The following is a 20,697-nucleotide window of genomic DNA, read 5'->3' as shown; positions in this document are numbered from 1 at the left end:
GTACGTTGCAGAGGAGCAGGAAGCACGGAGGAGAAAAGCCGAGGGCGTTTTGCAAGCGGCCTATTACTTTTGGCGTAGCCTAGGCACTCTGAAGCGCTTGGCTCCTTTGAGTCCAGCAAGTACTAGATTTAGCCAGTATCTTGGGAGATCTTCCCAAGAAGACCACCTTTCTCTCTGGCTCCCTTCTGTATCCCTGCCCTTCCCGTCTCCTGTTCCCTGCTCCCTCTGCTTCGTTGTGACCCAAGTGAGCTGGCGATGCTGCTGTCAGCGCCCGGGTCCTCTTCAGTGGGTGACGCATCCTGGGCGCCCACCGTTCTCTTGAGCATGTTGTATAAACCAGACCCCATGCCCGGCAGGACCAAGCAGGGAGCAAGAAAGACAGGATCCTTGTTCTCCACTGGGAAAGATAGGAAACCACGAGTGTGATTTCTCGTAAAGACATGCAGGATTGAAGCACAGGTAACAGGGCACCCGCCTTGTTGAGGACCTGGCGTTGAAGCTGAGACCTAAGGGGTGGGTAGGAAGTGGTGTTCTCACCACAGAGGAGGTGGCAGCGACAGTGTGGGGCCCAGAGAAGGTGCGGCGGAGCGCTTTTCAGGGGGAGGGAACGCGCAGAAGGGCCCTGGTGTGGGAAGAGCGTGATGTTTGGGGAAGTGGGAGAGGATAGGCTGGCTCCAGCCCAGGGGCGAGGGATGGCAGAGGTGTGCGGGATCAGGTCTCCTGGGACTGGGAAGCCAAGGCGCTTTCCCAAGAGTTAAGTGGAAAGCTGTTGAAGGGTTACAAACAGGGGAGAGAAGCGACCCAATTTACTTAAAAAAAAATTTTTTTTTTAAATTTATTTTTGAGGCAGAGTCTCGCTCTGTCGCCAGGCTGCAGTGCCATGGTCCAGTGTCTGCTCACTGCGACCTCCGCCTCCTGGGTTCAAGCTAGTCTCCTGCCTCAGCCTCCCGAGTAACTGGGACTACAGGCACGTGCTGCCACACCTGGCTAATTTTGTATTTTAATTTTAGTAGAGAAAGGGTTTCACCATATTGGCAAGGTTGGTCTCGAACTGCTGACCTTGTGATCCGCCTGCCTTGGCCTCCCAAAGTGCTGGGATTACAGGCATGAGCCACCGTGCAATATACTTTTTAAAATCACCCTGGGCTGCATGGACAATACATTTAGAGGTGTGCAAGACTGGACTTGAAATTCTTTCCATTCTCTGTCATCGAAACACCCTACTCAGCAGGGTGTGTGTGTGGGGAAGAAAGCAGCCCGATGACACTGAGCGCACCAGTTACTGAGGACCTTGTCAGTGGTATTTGTGCCGTGTTGGAAACCTCGGAGCTGAGTGTTCTGGAATGTCCTCTCAGCCTGTGAGTGCACAGTGGGTACAGGGAGCTGGTGCCCCAGGGAGAGGAGGGAGCTGTCACTGCCAGCTGCCCAGGGCAACCCCTATTCTTTCTGACCTGGCTGGCCTGCTGGCAAGGCTGCAGAGGGGCTCCTCGTAGCTGTGGAATCCTCAAGCAGCCCTTGCAAGTGGCTCATTTCAGAGGGGATGGTGCCCGGTGGCTGCTTCTTGGGATCTCGGAGCAGGTGCTTCCTCTGCCTCACTTCTCCCTTGTTCGTTTCCCCCACTGGGCGCTCTTTTCCCTTTTCACTGGATGTTGTTTAAAAAATGTGGGAACCCATCAACCTTTCACTGCGCTAGGCACCTGGTTTTGTGGGGGACACAGAGGTCTCCCTTCTGGCGCCGTCTCCCGGGAGCCTCTTCAGGCAGTGCTTCTGAAACTTCACTCAACTCCTCTGGAAGCAGCTGGCGGATCGCTGTCAGTGGACTCACCCAAACGTGAGTCTGCCGGGCCGTTTCCCGTCCACCTTCCCTGGGCTCTGTGGGTCCAGAAGCAATGCAGTAACCATGCGGCTTCTTCCTAATGCAACGTTCACGGCCCCTCTCTGGCTGACGGTTCATTAACCTGGTGGCCCAACTGCTTCTGTGCTGTCCCTGAATTTCTTTTTTTTTTTTTTTAATTTTTTTTTAATGAACGAGAGGTTCTTACGTTGCCCAGGTTGGCCTTGAACTCATAGCCTCACCTCCTCAAGCGCCAGGACAACTGGCCCGAGCCACCGTGGCTCCCACTGTCCCTGAATTTCAACATTCAGAGTTTTCTTCAAAGCCCAGGTCTGCTTATCATTCATGTTCAATATGAGGTTACTTACAGAGTGAAGTCATTATCTTTAATGTTTAATAACTGTGCCACAAGGATATGCTAAAATCCAAGAAATGTAATTGAGGAGGCTTTTGACTCAAGTCTTGTGTGTGCGTGTGTTTAAACTCTCCGGATCCTGTCCCCAGGGCTAAGCAAAACCTGCTTTTGCTCCGTCTTCTACTTCGTTTGTCTCTTTGGTTTTGCTTTTCCGTGGCTATGTCCTCGTGGATCTGTTTTGGTGGTAGCCGAGTCTGGGGGTCTGGAAGCAGAGGTGATGCTGGGATTGACACATCTCGAGCCTGGGCTGTGCTACAGGAGGGGTTGACGGCAGGAGGGAAGGCTGTGGGCTTAGACCTCTGCACGGCGCGGCTTTGGGCAGGTATGGGGAACAAATGGCCATGTGGACTCTGCCCTTGACACAAATGAACAAAGTGCCCAGATCTGATTCCCCCAACCCTGGAGGCTTCCAGGTCTTTGAATATAGAATTGAGCCTCAGCCGGGCGTGGTGGCCCACACCTGTAATCCCAGAACTTTGGGAGGCCAAGGCGGATGGGTCACGAGGTCAAGAGATTGAGACCATCCTGGCCAACATGGTGAATCCCCATCTCTACTAAAAATACAAAAAATTAGCTGGGCGTGGTGGCAAATGCCTGTAATCCCAGCTACTCAAGAGGCTGAGACAGGAGATTTGCTTGAATCCAGGAGGCAGGGGCTACAAAGAGCCCAGAACGTGCCACTGCACTCCAGCCTGGGCAACAAGAGCAAAACTCCATCTCAAAAAAAGAAAAAAGAATTGAGCTCACAGCAGATAGCTCCTGGTAGTGAAGAGATTCTTGGGGTAAATGCCAGGCCATGAAGAAGGAAGATTCATTCCTTCCTCCCTCCCTCCCTCCCTCCCTCCCTCCCTCCCTCCCTCCTTCCCTCCCTCCCTCCTTCCCTCCTTCCCTCCTTCCTTCCTTCCTTCCTTCCTTCCCATGCATAAAATTGCCTTTAGTCCTTTTGCTGTGTCTTCTTGGAAGAAGCATGAGTATGAGTGAGTCTCTGAATTTGCAAGTTGAAACTCTGATTTCCCATGGGCAGAATCCCGAAATAAGGCTGTTTGACTGTTTTGAGCTCTTCCTTTAAGGAGAACAGACCATAATGGTGGCTCTGTTTGGTATCCTGAGGGGCTGTGGACAGGGAGTCTACGGCAAGGTTCATAAAACACTTGGAGGTTTTTCAGAGAAAGGAGCTATAGAAATGGAGGGGTGCAGCCGAGATGTAAGCCCCCCACGGGTCTCAGGCTCTCATTTCCCTCCGAGTCATAAAGTGAGAGGATCCATTACAGGTCTCCCCTCCCCTGCCCTCCCCCTTCTCTCTCATTCTGTTCTCAAGGCAGGAACCACAGCGTGAGGGTCTGACTCTCCAGGGCAACCCTCCACGGTTCACCTGCGCACTGCGTCTTACATCTTTGAAGGAGCTGGAGAGCGTTCCTTTCCTTTGCCTGAATTGCTTTATGACTTGACTTGTCTTCCTCAGTGTTGGTAAGACTTCCCTTGAACAATGGAAAACTGAAGCAGGTACGTAGCAGGCTTTTGGGTTTTCATCTAAAGATTGAATTTCTTTTTTGGATCTAGCTGTATTAGGAATACAGAGAAGAGAATTTTGAGAGGTGGAGGTGAGGAAAGGGTTCACACTAGTTTTTAAATTTTTTTCTGAGACAGAGTCCTGCTCTGGCACCCAGGCTGCGGGACTGCAGGGGCATGATCTTGGCTCACTGCAACCTCTGCCTGCTGGGTTCAAGTGATTCTCCTGCCTCAGCCTCCCAAGTAGCTGGGATTACAGGCACCCGCCACCACACTTGGCTAATTTTTGTATTTTTAGTAGAGACAGGGTTTCACCATGTTGGCCAAGCTGGTCTTGAACTCCTGACCTCGAGTGATCCACCTGCCTCAGCCTCCCAAAGTGCCGAGTTTACAGGTGTCAGACACTGCACCCGGCCAAGTTCTTGAAGATATTCTTGAGGGAGCCAGGTTCGAGTTCCATGGATGCTTCAGTGTTTGACTGCTCTCATATTTCCTTAAGTATAGCTTTGTTTCCTTCAACTCACAGGGAAAAATTGCAGAGTTAGGGCCCGTGTAGAATGTGACATCAATCAACACATAAATAATGAAGCATACACATGTTTTTAAGTTATTTGGAATGGAGAGAAAGTATCTCTTTTCAGACATTAGCTGTAACTTCACACCTCCTAGGAAAATATTTCCAGACACCACTGGTTTAAAATTTTAGCTGAATTAATTAGATACTTCAGTTTAACAAATGGTCAGTTCAGTCCATTTTTTAATGGAGTTTTCATAGAATGGAACCAGTTGACTGCTTGACTCGGCTGGTCATTTGTGTGACACAGACGCAGGTCTGGAGTAATAAGGTTGAACTTGGCAGTGACAGACGGCTAAGATCACGTTGAAGGAAGACATGGAGAACTCTACCATGGATCCATATCATGAGTTCCTCTCATCATATCCACACCATCAGCTCATTAGTAAATGAAATCATAATCCCTGCCTTTCATGAGACATCTGATCACATTCGGTGGTGTTTTCAGTCTGTGTTGAAAAGCGCAGGAGGTGTGGACGCTTTTGCACACATGGTGAGCCAGGAAGGAGGTGGTGAGTGAACTTGGCACAGATCATTCTAACATTAGAGGTAATGATTCCGTTTAGTATTTTCTTAAGTCCTTGGTGGATATGTTACTTCTCACGGACTTGGACTACTTGGAAGTAAGATATTGTGTAAGATACCTTACTTAGAGATCTTAAGTAAGATACTCTGCTTAGAACCAGATGGGAAAGATTCTTTCGTCTAGTTCTGAGCACACCGGATTTGCCTGAGAAACTCTTTGGTGAGCTCTGAGGGTGACGTGGCGTACTTAGGTGGGTTCACCTTGACCTGATGACCTTGAGGAATAAGGAGGTGTGAATGGGTGTGACACTGCTTTTAGAACTTGAGTTGGGCTGACACAGCTCTGGTTCACACTTGAACTTACGTGGGCACTTCTGTGCCTCTCTGTTACTCCTCTTTGTACCCCCTTCATCAAGCATAATGTTTATCACGTGATCGTGTTCAATCCATGTTGCCAGCCTGAGATGCTTAGAGTTTATTGAATTGGGTTGTATATGCTGCCAGGACTTATGACTTTGGGGAAGGAAGCCTTAGGCTTCAGGAAGCTTCTATGTTTTGTTTTCTTACAGGCTAGGAGTTTTGTCTTTTATTTATTTATTTATTTTCTTATGGGCTAGGAAATTTCCCCAAGGTGAACTCAGAGAACAAGGGCGTACAGTGTTATTTATGGCGTTCCCCACTTAGGAGCAAGTGACTAGTATCTGTTGAGTGAAGTATGTCTTCTCATGGGTTCTGTGCTGAAGAACTGTCTTACTGACTGACACCTCTCATTAAGACATTCTGTACCTCCGTGATGACAAGATCAGGGCGTGTTTAGAACCAGAGGCGGGCACAACAGTTCAGAGACGTGGGTCGTAATCTGAGTGCGGACGTAAGGGCTCCGACAGAGGTGCCACCAGGCAGCTGCTGGAGTGGCTTTGCAGCTGCACAGCGTGTGCCACGGTCATCAGTCAAGGACTGTCCCTGCAGTCTTCAGACTCCAGCTCCCCTGCGTCCACCTCGCCGTGGGGTGCCCAGCGTGTTAGGCCAGGAGCAGTCCTTGCTCACAAAGTTGGCTTTACTTTTCCCTCCCCAGCTACTGGCTCGCACGTCCTCGCCTTTGTGAACTCTGTCACTTGTCTAGAATTCCACCTCCTCTGCTCCCTGTCGACTCACACCCGCCATTTTCCTCAGGAGCTCTGTCAACACTCAGCGCTTCACAGATTCTTTCTGCGGCCTCCTCTTAGTGCTATATTAACTCTAGTTTTTCCACACACAGCTCGTAAGCGCCCCGAGCCCCTGCGTGCGTGTGCTGACATTTAAGCTGTCAGTTTTGGAGGTTCTGTTTGATTCTCAAAGTAACTCTGTGAAGGCTGGGTGCAGTGGCTCTTGCCTGTAATCCCAGCACTTTGGGAGGCCAAAATGGGTGGATCACCTGAGGTCAGTAGTTCGAGACCAGCCTGGCCAATGTGGTGAAACCCCGTCTCTACTAAAAATACAAAAATCAGCCAGATGTGGTGGCATGCACCTGTAATCCCAGCTACTCAGGAGACTGAGGCTGAGAATCGCTTGAACTCAGGAGGTGGACGTTGCAGTGAGCCAAGATCACACCACTGCACTCCAGCCTGTGTGAAGAGTGAGATTCTGTCTCAAAAAAACCCCCAAAAAACCAAAAAACAAAAACCCTCTATAGGGGCAATTTTTATTATTTCCGTTGTTACGAATGGTGACCCTGAAATTCAGAGAGGTCAGGTGACTTACCTAAGGTCACACAGCCAAGTGGAAGGTAGAGGTGGGATCGAGTCTTGTCTGCTGATTCCATGTCTGTTCCTTCTCCTACCATACACTGTATTTTTCATTGGCTGATTCAATAAATTCTGCCTTCAAAAATTAGACTCACAATTTTTTTTTTTTTTAAAAACCTTTCTTAGGAGGAAATGTCTTCTGAGAAGCTGTAATTTTTTAAGAAACTAATTTGACTTAGAGAAGAGGAGTAGGGTCTGCCTAAGGAGAAAAGGTATTACTTAGCCCTTTAGCACACATTTAAGGGTCTACTCCGTACTGTGCTGGTTGATGGAAATGGGAATAGGGTCAAGTGAGGACGTGGTTTCTGTCCTCCCCGAACCCATAGCCTTGTGGCTTAGATGTGGGACACCATGGTGGCAGATGTCCTGTGTGCTTGTGAATCTGAAAGACTGATGCCTACTGTTCTTTTCTATTTTTTTTTTTGAGATGGAATCTCAATCTGTAACCCATGCTGGAGTGTAGTGGTGTGATCTCGGCTCACTGCATCCTCCACCTCCTGGGTTCAAGTGATTCCCCTGCCTCAGCCTCCAGAGTAGCTGGGATTACAGGCACCCGCCACCACACTTGGCTAATTTTTGTATTTTTAGTAGAGACAGGGTTTCACCATGTTGGCCAGGATGGTCTCGAACTCCTGACTTCAGGTAATCTGCCCACCTTGGCCTCCCAAAGTGCTGGGATTACAGGAGTAAGCCACTGTGCCCAGCCCTGATATTCTAACTCATAAGGAATCTTTACCTGTATTCACTATACAAATACTGGTTTCTAGAGCCCCTTGATGAATGAAGAGATAAAACGCGGTCTGTGCATGCAATGGAACGTTCTTCAGTGTGGAGAAGGAATGAAGCTCTGATACGGGCTGTTGCAGTAACATGAACCTGGAAGAAACTGTGCCACGTGAAATTAGCTCAACACAAAACGTCAAACATTGTATGGTTTTGCTTATGTTTTCGGCAAAATCATAGAGAAAGAACGTAAAATAGAGGTCGTCAGTGGCTAGAGGGAGGGAGAACGGGTGCAGAGTTTCAGTTTGGGAATGTGAGATAGTTCTGGATATGGATATTGGTGATGACTGCAGGGCAGTGCATTGACCATTGCATTAATGTATTTAATGCTCCTGAACCGTACACCTAAAAATGGTTAAATCGGTAAATTTCATGTCACGTATACCACACGGAAAATTAGTTTTCCGATTATTGTCAGCTATGCTTAGACATGACATTAAGGCAGGAGGAAGATGGGAGTGGTCATAGCCGTGTGTGGAAAGCAGAAGGGCAGAAGAGACCCCTCATGTCACCAATTAGCTCTCAGAATCCAGAAAACATCAGGGACGAGCAGCCTCCACTGCCCCTATCCGCGAGCTGTTTCACTAGCATTCCAGACAGTTCTGGCAAGGGTGGAAAAGCTGGACCAGGATCTGGGTAACTCTTTCACAGTCGAGTGGGTAAGGAGAAGCACTGTTCGCAGAGAAATGAGAACATGTGTCTTGGAAGGCTGCCTTTGCTTCATGTTCCACGCGATCCAGGAGGCCAGATGGCGTTTTATGTGGTTTTCACAACTGTGATTGTGGATTGATTACTAAACGTGTTTGTGTTCCCAGCCCGGCTCGCCGCCTCCCGCCTGCCTTTTAGCTTCACCGCCATTCCCGGAGCTCAGTTTGAACAGGCGTATTGTTTTTCTTCTGTTCCTTGTTACGACTGCATTGGTGCCAGCCTTGACTACCTTCAGCTCTATTTGCTGCCCAGAGTCTAGTGTAGAAAATGAGATCCTTTTTCCAATAAGTATGAGCAAATGAAAGCCTGTCACATTGCGTTTGTATCCAATTCTTGATTTTGTTTTTGAGTTTGGGTTCCCCTCATGATGGGTTGCAAAAGGATAAAGGAGAATCTCCGATGTCCTGCCAGCTCCTCACCCAGCTGACCTTCCACCGTCAGATGGTGTTCGCATAGGAAAGTCAAATTAATTTTACATTGAATGCAAGAAATACGTGACTAGGAAGATTGTATTGAAGATTAAGTAGTTTGCAAAGCCTTTTAGGATTTTCAAATGACTTTTGCATAAATAACTTCTTCTGGTTCTTACAACAGTCTAGAGACGGAGTCTAGCAGGTGTCTCCCTCTCATATGAGGAAACAGAGGCTTAGAGAAGATGGGGGGGCATGCCCAAGGTTGCCCGGCTCACGTCGGTCAGAGCTGGATTTGGAGAGCTTATCTGCTGGGTCCGCATCCAGAATGCTTCCTACCGTCCTTGGAAAGGCAAAATCCCATTAGAGTAAAGAATATCAGCAATATCTGCCATTTCGAGCAACTTACCAGGCCATTTGTTAAATAAGTCACAGTGACCATTGGACCTCTGCAAAAAGTCTTCCTTTTACCCTTTGTAGTGTAGTAACTCCCATGGCTGAGGTCTGCAGCTGGTTCGTTTAATAGGCTGGAAAGTGAGTCAGAGATTGTGAGGAGAGACTGGGAGGTTCTTGGGAACGTCTCTGCTGACCTCTTGAGCTGGGCTTGCATTCTTCCAGCAAGGAAAGGGCAGGATCGCGGATGTTGCAGAATGTACTTCTGTGAAGCCCTTCAGAGACTTCTAGTAGTTTCGGTGAACAGACAGTGTCCTGCTGCCTTGCTGAAATCTGGGTATGGCTTGAGGAGCAAGTTTATCTCAGTCATTTTTCTATTTCTAGTACTTGGCCCAGATCTTGACCTAATAGGCATTCAGCAGCTATTTGTTGAGTGGAACCTCCAAAGATAGCACTTTCTTCTTGTGGGGAATTAGAGTCTATTGATTTGCATTGGGCAAATCAATAGACTCTAATTCCCCACAAGAAGAAAGTTCATTTTGTAAGATTTCCTGGTCGGGCACGGTGGCTCAGCCTGTAATCCCAGCACTTTGTGAGGCTGAGGTGGGGGGATCATCTGAGTTTAGGAGTTCAAGACCAGCCTGGCCAACATAGTGAAACGCCATCTTCACTAAAAATACAAAAACTAGCCAGGCGTGGTGACAGGGACCTGTAATCCCAGCTACTCAAGAGACTGAGGTGGGAGAATCACTTGAACCTGGGAGGTGGAGGTTGCAGTGAGCTGAGATCTCACAACTGCACTCCAGCCTGGGCAACAGAGTGAGACTCCGACTCTAAAAAAAAATTGCTTCAGCTGTGTGTTTATATAAATGCACAGGTAGGTAGTAGATGTAAGTGGCTGCCTGGCCAAGTCTGGCTTAACTGCTTAGTTCTACTCTGGGGATTGGACCCAGAAGAATTCTTGAACTTGGCCCAGAGTCCCAAGTCAAGCCAACTCATTACTTCTTCCACCCTTCCTTTTTAAAAAGGGTTTTCTCTCTTTGGTTCAAGTTCCTCTTAAAACACAATTAGTCATTTTTCCTTCATTGATAGAGGCACAAATGAATTTTGTTTTCTTTTAGATGGAGTCTCGCTCTGCTTCCAGGCTGGGATGCAGTGACACAGTCTCGGCTCACTGCAACCCCTGTCTCTTAGGTTCAAGCGATTCTCCTGCCTCAGCCTCCTGAGTAGCTGGGATTACAGGCGCGTGCCGCCTCACCTGGCTAATTTTTGTATTTTTAGTGGAGACAGGGTTTTGCCATGTTGGCCAGGCTGGTCTCCAACTCCTGACCTCAGGTGGTTCCCCTGCCTTGGCCTCCCAAAATGCTGGTATTACAGGCATGAGCCACCATGCCCGGCCAAGGCGCAAATGAGTTTGAGCCTCATTGAAGTGACAGTGGCCTGCTATGGCTCTGCTGTGGCTTCTCCGGGCCACTTCCTTCTTCCGCCTTCCTGTACTGCGTGGGCATGGGGCTGGGCTCCCTGGCCAGGCTGCTCTGGGTTATTACAGCCATATATCTTGGAACTGAGCCTGAGTATGGATCATCCTGTTTCCTGCTGGAATTGATTTTCTGTCCAATTTTCATTTCCTATTGTGCGTTTCTTTGGGGTCAGAGCCGTTTTGTCAGACGAAAGCAGGCTTTTGTTTTGGAGATATTCCTGGCTTCTCTTCAGCAGCGTGTTTATATACATGGGCAGCCAGGCAGTGCGAGTGGCTGCCCGGCCACAGTCTGGCTGAGCTGCTTAGTTGTACTCTGGGGGTTGGACCCAGTAGAAATCTTGGACTTGGCCTGGAGTCCCAGGTCACCCTGTCATTGGCCCTGTATCTTAACTTGGGCATGTCTTCCTCTGTCAGATGGGCTTTGTTCTCGGAAGCCCGCATCAGAGAGCTCTTCAGAAGAGAGAAAATGTTACATTGCTGTTACCATTTCAAATGCTTACCACTAGGCCAATCTGCTTCAAAGCTTAGCAGCCTGTGGGTGAACAGCAAACACTCAGCTGGATCTCAAAGAAATCCCTGGTCAAGCCAGTACCCAATTATTTACCAATACAGGTTGATTGCAACCTCCAGATCCTTCAGCAGTCGAGACGTGTAGAAACTGTCTGTCCAGCACCTGGAAAGCCTAAGTAGGATCGGCCCCAGTTGTCATTCACTTTCAGTGGCCTCAGAATCCACTTTTGTTTGTCCTTCCATCTGTTCCCGTTGTCTGCCGTCAGTGTTGTAATCAGGTGGAACAGCAATGTCAGTTAACGTCACTGCTCCGTCGGCGGAAGTGAAGAATTTGGTTTTCTCTTTTGTCACAACTTACACGAGTACATCTTTACACAGCCGCTCCCCCGATCTTGCCTGCGTGTATGATGTATGCTACATCAGCCTATCTGCTGCCTCACAGTCAAGGTCCTGTTTGCTGACGTGGAAGCCTAGCAGCAGGGTTACGTTTGTCAGGATGTCAGAAAAATCTCCTGTGTATTGACTGTGATGCCATAAGTGGTGTCAGCCGTTTTCGGCCTCATTAATCTCTTCTTGGGAGAAAAAGCTCATAATATGGTGAAGATATCAAAGGGCTTGTTTTGGGATTATTTCTAGAACATGATAGTTGGACAGTGCACATGCATGTCCAGATAAATTGAGTCATGTTATAGCATCTAGTTTTATGTAACCAAAATTGGACATTGTATTATTTGGATAGAGTGTTGAAGTAGGTGGCTTCTGGAGAGAGTGTTGAAGGTAGGTGGCTTCTGGAGAGAGTGTTGAAGGTAGGTGGCTTCTGGAGAGAGTGTTGAAGGTAGGTGGCATCTGGAGAGAGTGTTGAAGGTAGGTGGCATCTGGAGAGAGTGTTGAAGGTAGGTGGCTTCTGGAGAGAGTGTTGCAGGTAGGTGGCATCTGGAGAGTGTTGAAGGTAGGTGGCATCTGGAGAGAGTGTTGAAGGTAGGTGGCATCTGGAGAGAGTGTTGAAGTAGGTGGCATCTGGAGAGGGTGTTACAGGTAGGTGGCTTCTGGAGAGTGTTGAGGTAGGTGGCTTCTGGAGAGGGTGTTGAAGGTAGGTGGCATCTGGAGAGGGTGTTGAAGGTAGGTGGCATCTGGAGAGAGTGTTGAAGGTAGGTGGCTTCTGGAGAGAGTGTTGAAGGTAGGTGGCTTCTGGAGAGGGTGTTGAAGGTAGGTGGCATCTGGAGAGAGTGTTGAAGGTAGGTGGCTTCTGGAGAGAGTGTTGCAGGTAGGTGGCTTCTGGATAGAGTGTTGCAGGTAGGTGGCTTCTGGATAGAGTGTTGCAGGTGGGTGGCTTCTGGACAGAGTGTTGCAGGTGGGTGGCTTCTGGACAGAGTGTTGAGGTAGGTGGCTTCTGGATAGAGTGTTGCAGGTAGGTGGCTTCTGGATAGAGTGTTGCAGGTAGGTGGCATCTGGATAGAGTGTTGCAGGTAGGTGGCATCTGGATAGAGTGTTGCAGGTAGGTGGCATCTGGATAGAGTTTTGCAGGTAGGTGGCTTCTGGACAGAGTGTTGAAGGTAGGTGGCTTCTGGATAGAGTGTTGCAGGTAGGTGGCTTCTGGATAGAGTGTTGCAGGTAGGTGGCTTCTGGATAGAGTGTTGAGGTAGGTGGCTTCTGGACAGAGTGTTGCAGGTAGGTGGCATCTGGATAGAGTGTTGCAGGTAGGTGGCATCTGGATAGAGTGTTGCAGGTAGGTGGCATCTGGAGAGAGTGTTGAGGTAGCTGGTTCCATACATTCAGCAGCAAGGAGTTTAATAGCTTTCTCATCACCATCCTTGCCTCCTTCCTCCTTTTTCTGTGTCACAGAAGCAGTTAGAAACTTTGAGGAATTTCCCAACATATCAGATAATTTGTTATTTCTTCTAAAACGTAAGGAAGTACGTGGCAATAGAAATGGCAAATGGATATTTACATGGTGATTAGGAGATTAGAATACACCCGGAAATCTGGGTTCTGTTCTTCGGTGTCCTTCTGACACATCCAGTGACCTTACATGTTTCTGTACTTTGCTGCACCTGAATTCCCTTATCTGCGCAAAATGAAGCTGTTAACTGAGCTAAATGTTCTTAAAGATCTTTTCCAGCTCTGACGTTGAACTCAGTACATCAACTTACGTGATTTATTTGCACAATCTTAGCAGAATTAATTTGGATTTGCTAATTGTTTGCATCTGGCTAATTATTGCTTGCATGTAATCTAACCGTAGAATATCTAACCATAATAGTTTCTTATATTAACTAAAGGTGCTGTGAAGGAAACATGGAATTCCCCCAAAATCAAAACTAAAAGGAACTTCTCCTTTAGCGCAAGCACAGGTAGAAGATACATAAGGCGCCCTAGCGGCACTGGCCCTTCTGCCCCCTTCAGCGAGTCTGCCCTCTTCAGCGAGTCTGCCTGAGGTGCACAGAATCATTACTGGCTCTTGTGCCACCAAGTGACATCGTATTTGGCTGTGACACCACGTGAAGAGGGAATAAGGTGCTCAGTACAGCTGCAGCCTCCTGCACAGAGTAAAGGTGACACTTCTCGAGTTAATTACTCTGTTGGGAAGTTTTCCAGCTCCACCACCGTCTTCCCTACTTCAACAAGGATTCCGGGGGGAGCTCACAGCTTTGCAGATCTCCTTGCACGAAGGAAAAATAAAAAAGCTTTTCAGTTCTAGGAGTATAAACCAGCCACAGGCTCAGGGGGCACATTTTGCACTGTCTTCTGGAGAAAGAAGAAGTACTAACAACAAATAAGCCTGTTGGGCTTCCAGTCTTATTTGCTTGTGATAGCAGGGAGCGAGGTTTTGACGTATTCCCTCCAGAGATGGTTCTAAACATGGAGACCCATTGGTATCCAGGCGTACCCTCCACTCCTCTCTGATCAATGCAGTTGCTAAGCAAGACCAGAACAAGGCTGAGTAGTTGATGGCAAGTGCTTCTGTGAATTGCCTTCTGATTGGGGAATGAGGAGGATGTTTTTATTCAGGAAGGCATGTCTGACCTATGAAACAAAATGCAGTCGGTGTCATTTTAGATTTGGCTCTTGAATCCTCAGAAATACTTGCCTTCACTGACTCTGAGGAGGAAGGATCCCATCTCTTGGATATCTCTGGGAAGTTGCTTTATTGATTCTTCACCAGTTTCCGGACAAGCCCAAGTCTAAATAAAATTCAGATGTAGCCTAATCTTGTAAGCCTTTCTTCTCTCTCTCTCTCTCTCTCTCTCTCTCTCTCTCTCTCTCTCTCTCTCCATCCATCCCTCCATCCATCTGTCTACCTACCTACCTGCCTATCTACCTCAGCCTCCCAGATGGTTGAGGCTGCAGTGAGCTATGATCACACCAATGAACTTCAACCTGAGTGATTCACGATTGTACCACTGCACTCTAGACTAGGTGACAGATTGAGACCCTGTCTTTAAAACAAAAAGTTATTATGAGAGGTCTCAGTGCAGAAATTGTTTCCTCCTGCCCATTGTGCCAAGTTGCCCAGGCCCAGAGGTTGCGTCATGATATGAATATGCTGTGTGGTGTCCAGCACCAGGAGTGGGTGTAGTGAAGGAAAAAGATACGGAGCCAGGAGCTAGACACGGAGACGTTTTTAAACTAGCCGTTTTTAAAAATCACCACCCCATGTTAGAGAAAGGACTGAACGAGGTTTCTGTTTTCTCTCTAAAAATTGATATAACAAAATTCTCGTCATGGGAAGAGAAATCAAAGAGTACACTGACAAAATATGTAGGAAAATCTAAAGCACAGGCACAAAGGGAAAGAATGGATGACTTGGACCGTATTGAAATGAAAGCTTTTTTTTGCTGCAAATGGCACCATCCAGAAACTGACAAAAGCAAACCCCAGAATGGGAGAACATTTGGAAATCAAGTCTTTGATAAAGAATCTGAACCCAGAATCTATGAAAGACTCTTGCAACTCAATAATTAAGACAAGTCAGTTATAAAAATGAGTAAAAGATGTGAAGAGACATTTCTCCAAAGAAGATACCCAGATGGCTGATAAACGCGTGAAGAGACACTCAGCAGCATTGGCTACCTGGGAAACACGAGTCAAAACTACGGTGAGAAACCACTCATTTACACTCGCATGGCTAGAAAAAAAAAGATAAATAGCATGAAGTGTTGATGAGGATGTGGAGAAATTGAATCCTTAGGCACTGCTGGTGAAAATGTGAAATGATACAGCCACTGTGGGAGAACTTGGCACTTTCTCAGAGAGTTAAGCATAATGTTATCATATGACCCAACAGTTCTCCACTTGTTATGCACCCAAGGGAAATGAAAAAATATGTATCCACAAAAGCTTATCCATGAATGTTTATAGAACATTATTCATGATAGCCCCCAGTGTCTGCCAACTGAAAAATGGATAAGCAAAATGTGGCATGATCTATATAATGGAATATTACTTGGCAGTGAAAAGAAATGAAGTGTGGTTCATCCATTGAAACATTATGGTAAGTGAAAGAAGCCAGACACAAAAGATGACACACTGTGTGATTCCATTTATATCAAATGTCCGGAAGAGGCCAATCCGCAGATACAGTGTGCAGATTAGTGGTTGTCAAGGGCTGGATTGGGCTGTGGCAGCTAATGCATATGGAATTTATTTAAGGAGAGAATGAGATGTTCTAAAACTGATGATGGCTGTGCAGTCCTGTAAATATACTAAAAAGCATAGAACTGTACAGTTTAAATGGATGAATTGTATTTCAGAAGGGCTGTTTTAAACACGGGGAAAACACAGGTATGTGTCTGTGCTCTGCAGTCTATCCATCGCTTCCTAGATAAAGTCTAAACTCTGCAGCTTGGCTTTTAAGGCCTTTCATATACGGAATCCTTCCCCACCCTCATCTGTATGTCTGTAAACCTTATGTGTTATTCAAATGCCATAATTGGTCAAACTGGACATGTCTTCTCCTTCCAGAAAGATACCCCTTCATCCCTCGTATAGGCCTTAGCATAGCCTTCCTTGTGCTGTATTTATTTCTGTATCTGTCATATTACCTCCATCTGATTGAGAGCCCTTTAAGGCTGGGATGTCCGCTTGCTCACCTTAGCATCCTTCAGGACACCTGACCCGCAATCTGATCTGACTGGTCCGTGGGAACTTTGTATCGCTTGCTAGAATGAATGGGTTGTGAAATTATTAGACGTGATCCCAGATAGGCTACCGTTTTTACTGATCGCTTTCACAAGCATCTTTCAAGAACAAAGCAGCATCAGAGAAACTCTCAAAACTCTGTGCAGGGTATTCTTATTATCTGTAACCCTGGTAGCTATTCAAATTAGTGTCAATTAACTTTTGGCGGCACTCTGAAGGTTGCTTATCGCCTACGTCGGCTTGTCGGATGAGGTAATGCGCTTCTTCTGGGTACAGTTGTCTTGGGAGAGATTGGCAGCGTTTCCTAGTTGTAAACAAAACTGTCTCATATGCCGACCATGACAAAGAGTGGCTGGGATGCCAGAAGCTCTGTGAAAACACTTCAGTCCATTTCAGTGAGGAGGAACTGCGCTCTGGTAAATAAATCGGTGTCGGGCTGTGTTCCTTAGCTGCTCTGCTCGTGAATGGGCCCCAGCGACTTTTTTGTCCTGGGTGATAAGCTCCTAATATCTATTCAAGTTGAACGTAAAGCTCATTTTCTCTAGAAATCTTTGTTTAAAAACAGAATTTTTTCAGTAGATATATTTATTAAATTAAAAATATTTCAAATACATAGAGTGTTATAACAAAATCACTGCCTGTGCTGACCAAATGCTGCTTTTTGTCATACCTGCTTTGCATTTGTATTTAGCTGAGAAACATATCGAAGATAGTTGGATCCTTCCTTCCCAGATGTCATTGTCCCTCCCTTTCCTCTGAAGTCACAACTGTCTTCTACCAGGAATCTTTAGCTGCTTAGTCTTTCAGTCCAACTATGATGACAGTCGTTAACTCTTGAGACCATTCTCTATTTCAAAACTGGTCGCTGACTCGTTTCTATTATTCTGAGATAATAGAATCTCAGAATTCTGTGATCTACCTTCAAGCCCATCAAATGGGAATTTTTCCCTGAGGAAGTGTAAACCAGCCTCTGGGTATGGGCTGGAGTACAGACCCCAAAGAGCCTTACAGAGAAACACTGGTCACCACACTCCTGAGATTCTGGGAGACAGCGAGAGGTATGAGAAGGCTATGTGGCCTTGTCTTTGAAATACAGAAGTTGGGTGACACCTGGAACATCTTTTCATGACAAGTATGGTGACATTTAACAGGCTATCGAAGTGCAGATCAAGCCAACTGATAGCAGTTTTGGGGAGAATGACAAGGTGCCAGGTAGTGGAGAGAGGAAGATTGAATAACCTAGTTGGGTGTATGTGCCTATGAAGACACACTCATGTGTCTTCCTTACATATATACCTGCCTTGTTCCAAAATAAACTTGAAGTTTGTTTTTTTTTCGTTTTTTGTTTTTTTTGAGATGGAGTCTCGCCTGTTGCCCAGGCTGGAGTGCAATGGCACGATCTTGGCTCGCTGCAACCTCTGCCTCCTGGGTTCAAGCGATTCTCCTGCCTCAGCCTCCCAGGTAGCTGGGATTATAGGCACATGTCACCACTCCTGGCTAATTTTCTGTATCTTTTGTAGAGACGGGGTTTCACCATGTTGGCCAGGCTTGTCTCAATCTCCTGACCTCGTGATCCACCTGCCTTGGCCTTCCAAAGTGCTCTGATTACAAAAAATGTCTTTAAAATACATGTGTGCAGCCTGGGTAACATAGTGAGGTCTCGCTTCTGCAAAATACAAAATAATAAAACTAGCCGGGCATGGTGGCATGCACCTGTAGTCCCAGCTGCATGGGAAGCTGTGGTGAGAGGATCACCTGGGCTTGGGACTTTGAGTTCGAGGCTGCAGTGAGCCACGATCGCACCACTTCACTCTGGCCTGGGCAACAGAATGAGACCTTGTCTTAAAAAGAAAAAAAAGAATGAGTGGAACAAGAAAGAATAATGAGGTGAGGAAATGAAGGCTAAGATAAGATGAGGAGTAGGGGAGTAACAGGTTCAATTCTCAGACGGGGTCAGCATGTAGAATATACACCGTGCCCCACAGATTGCATCCTGAGCTTCTCAATAGACGGTGGGTAAAGGAATCCGTGACACAATTCAGGGCTTGTGAGATACAAGCAAACCGGTTGCCCAAGGGAGAATGGCTATTTCCAGCACAGATGCCTGAGAGCCGTTTTTCTGAGGATGGGTTCTCACCCTTGATGGACAGTCAGAACATTCTGGCAAATGTGCATCATGCTCTAGCGGTGTGTGGTGTGCATGGGGCAAAGCTGAGGGCTGGAGGGGTTCCTGTGCATGAGGAATGCCCGGATACCAAGGATTATTAGTGCCAAAATGCTGTCGACGACATTGTGGTGGTGAATTTTTTTGACTCAACTCGACTGGGCCATGGGATGCCCAGATATTTGGTCAAACCTTGTTCTAGGTGTGTCTGTGAACAAATAGCCCTCACTAATGCAGGTGAGTCTCTTCCAGTTGGTCAAAGGCCCAAGTGGAACCAGCCTGCCCATGAGTCGGAGGGAGCTCCTCTTGCCTGACGGCTCGATCTGTGACTCCAGCTGAAACATAGCTCCTCCTGGGTCTCAAGGCTGCCAGCCTCTGGACTGGATACCATCTCCTGGTTCTCAGCCCTTGCTCATCCCTGGAACTGTGGTCATAATCTCTCCTGGGTCTCCAGCTTGCCAACAGCAGCTCTTGGAACCTGCCATCCATATATGTGACAGTTTCTTAGAATCAATGAATATTTCTCACTATGTATATATCCATATATAAAGTGAAATATATATCTGTAGATAGTGAGAGAGATATATAGAGAGATATGTATATAGTGAGATATAGAGTGAAATATATATAAGAAATATATATAGTGCTATATATACATATATACATATATACATACATACATAGATGAATCTCATATACATACATATGAGATTCATCTATGTATGTATGTATATATGTATATATGTATATATATACATGTATATATGAATCTCATATACATATATACATATACATATATACATGTATATATGAATCTCATATACATACATACATATCTACATACGTATGTATGTAGATATGTATGTATGTAGATATGTGTATATGTATATATGTATGTGTATGTATGTATATGTATGTATGCATGTGTATATATGCATGTATGTATATATATATGTATGTATGTGTCTATCTACCTCCTATTCATCCTGTTTCTCCAGAGAACTCTGGATAATACAAACATTCCATATGCAACGAGAGAGAGGGTGGTCCTAGGTACTAGTTGTAAAATGATTTTATATTTGAAGAGGTAAACCTTTGGGTCACAGGCTTTCTAACTGATATCATGGAGTGGGGGGTGGGTTCTGTTTTTCCTCATCCATTGTCTTTATTGTAATAACAACGTTAACAATAACATGGCATACTTCTAAGCACTTTGCACATGTTCTCACTTAGCCTCATAACAGTATTCTAAGGGCACGGAGGCTCAGAGCTTAGGAATCTTGTTCAAGGCCACCTCGCTAGGAAATGATGTGGTGTCTTCAAGGCCCTCATTTGAATAAAACTGACCTTCCATTTACTCTCAGTGGTAAAGACGGAGGCGAGATCTGTATGGGACGTGAATTCTGGTGTTGCCTCCTTTTGCACTCTGAGGCTTTGCTCTCTGCAGGAAGGAGGCACAGGAGTGTATGCAGGGGAGGCTGGATGTGGCGTGTGCAGGTAGCAGCAGCAACCCGAGATGATGGCGAGGGAGCCGTGGGAGGGAGGCGTCTGCAGGAGCGGCTGGGATGTGTGGAAGCCACGCTGGGCTGGTACTGTGGCAAGGTGACCTGCAGAGCAGCAGCTGCAAAGGAACCACTCATTTTCCCATCTCTGCTTGCGATTTCCAAAGCACTTTCCTGGTGTCACGCGGAGCTCACAAGCGTCAGAGCAGGGATTGAGACTGAAGTTGTCTGACGCTAAACTCTGATTTCCTCACAGCACCTCACTGTCTTGCCAGTTGCCACTGTACCCTCAGGAATGCTTCAGGAGTCTGTGTAACATCAGCGTGAGGCCCAAGTAGGAGAAAGGATACGGGGCGACAGCACACAGATGTTCCTGAGAAGCAGAAGTGGACAGAGAAGCTGGACGCGCCTCTCCCTGCTTGTCCTCACGGCCTGACTATTCCTTTCAGATGACCTGCCTCTCTTGGAGCTGACCTTGGCTCAGCAAGGGTGCCCGTGACCCATGGCACAATGGCCACTATCTCTGCATTGTGGGAGGGTGGTCCGTGCTGGGTCTGCAGGGTCATTCTCACAGCGATGAATGTGTCGGTCTGGGACTCTTATGTCATCGTCTCCTATCACACAGCGTTCAGGCCACTCTTGTGGGGGATGTTAGACTTGCCAGCTCTGTCCAGAAATCACCCCATAGCTGGGTATGGTGGTTTGCTCCTATAGTCCCAGCTACTTGGGAGGCTGAGGCAGGAGGATCACTTGAGCCAGGAGTTCCAGGCTTCAGTGAGCAGAGCTCACAGCACTGCACTCCAGCTTGGGTGACAAAGTGAGACCCTGTCTCAAATAAAATAAAAATAAAAATAAAATCATCCCTTGGCCTGGCACGGTGGCTCACGCCTGTAATCCCAGCACTTTGGGAGGCCGAGGTGGGTGAATCACCTGAGGTTGGGAGTTTGAGACCAGCCTGACCCACGTG

The 20,697-nt window shown here is 46.9% G+C and overlaps 1 protein-coding gene across 9 annotated transcripts in view; it reads left to right on the top strand.

Moving 5' to 3' along the window:
• KIF26B (kinesin family member 26B) overlaps positions 1 to 20,697 on the top strand; it is a 636,506-nt gene that overhangs the window by 190,360 nt on the left and 425,449 nt on the right. The gene's annotated exons all lie outside the window — the stretch shown is intronic.

Source organism: Callithrix jacchus, chromosome 19, assembly GCF_049354715.1.
Source record: "Callithrix jacchus isolate 240 chromosome 19, calJac240_pri, whole genome shotgun sequence".
NCBI classification, from domain to species: Eukaryota; Metazoa; Chordata; class Mammalia; order Primates; family Cebidae; genus Callithrix; species Callithrix jacchus.
The sequence above is the reverse complement of the archived record's forward strand: the minus strand, read 5'-3'. Positions and strand labels throughout refer to the sequence as shown.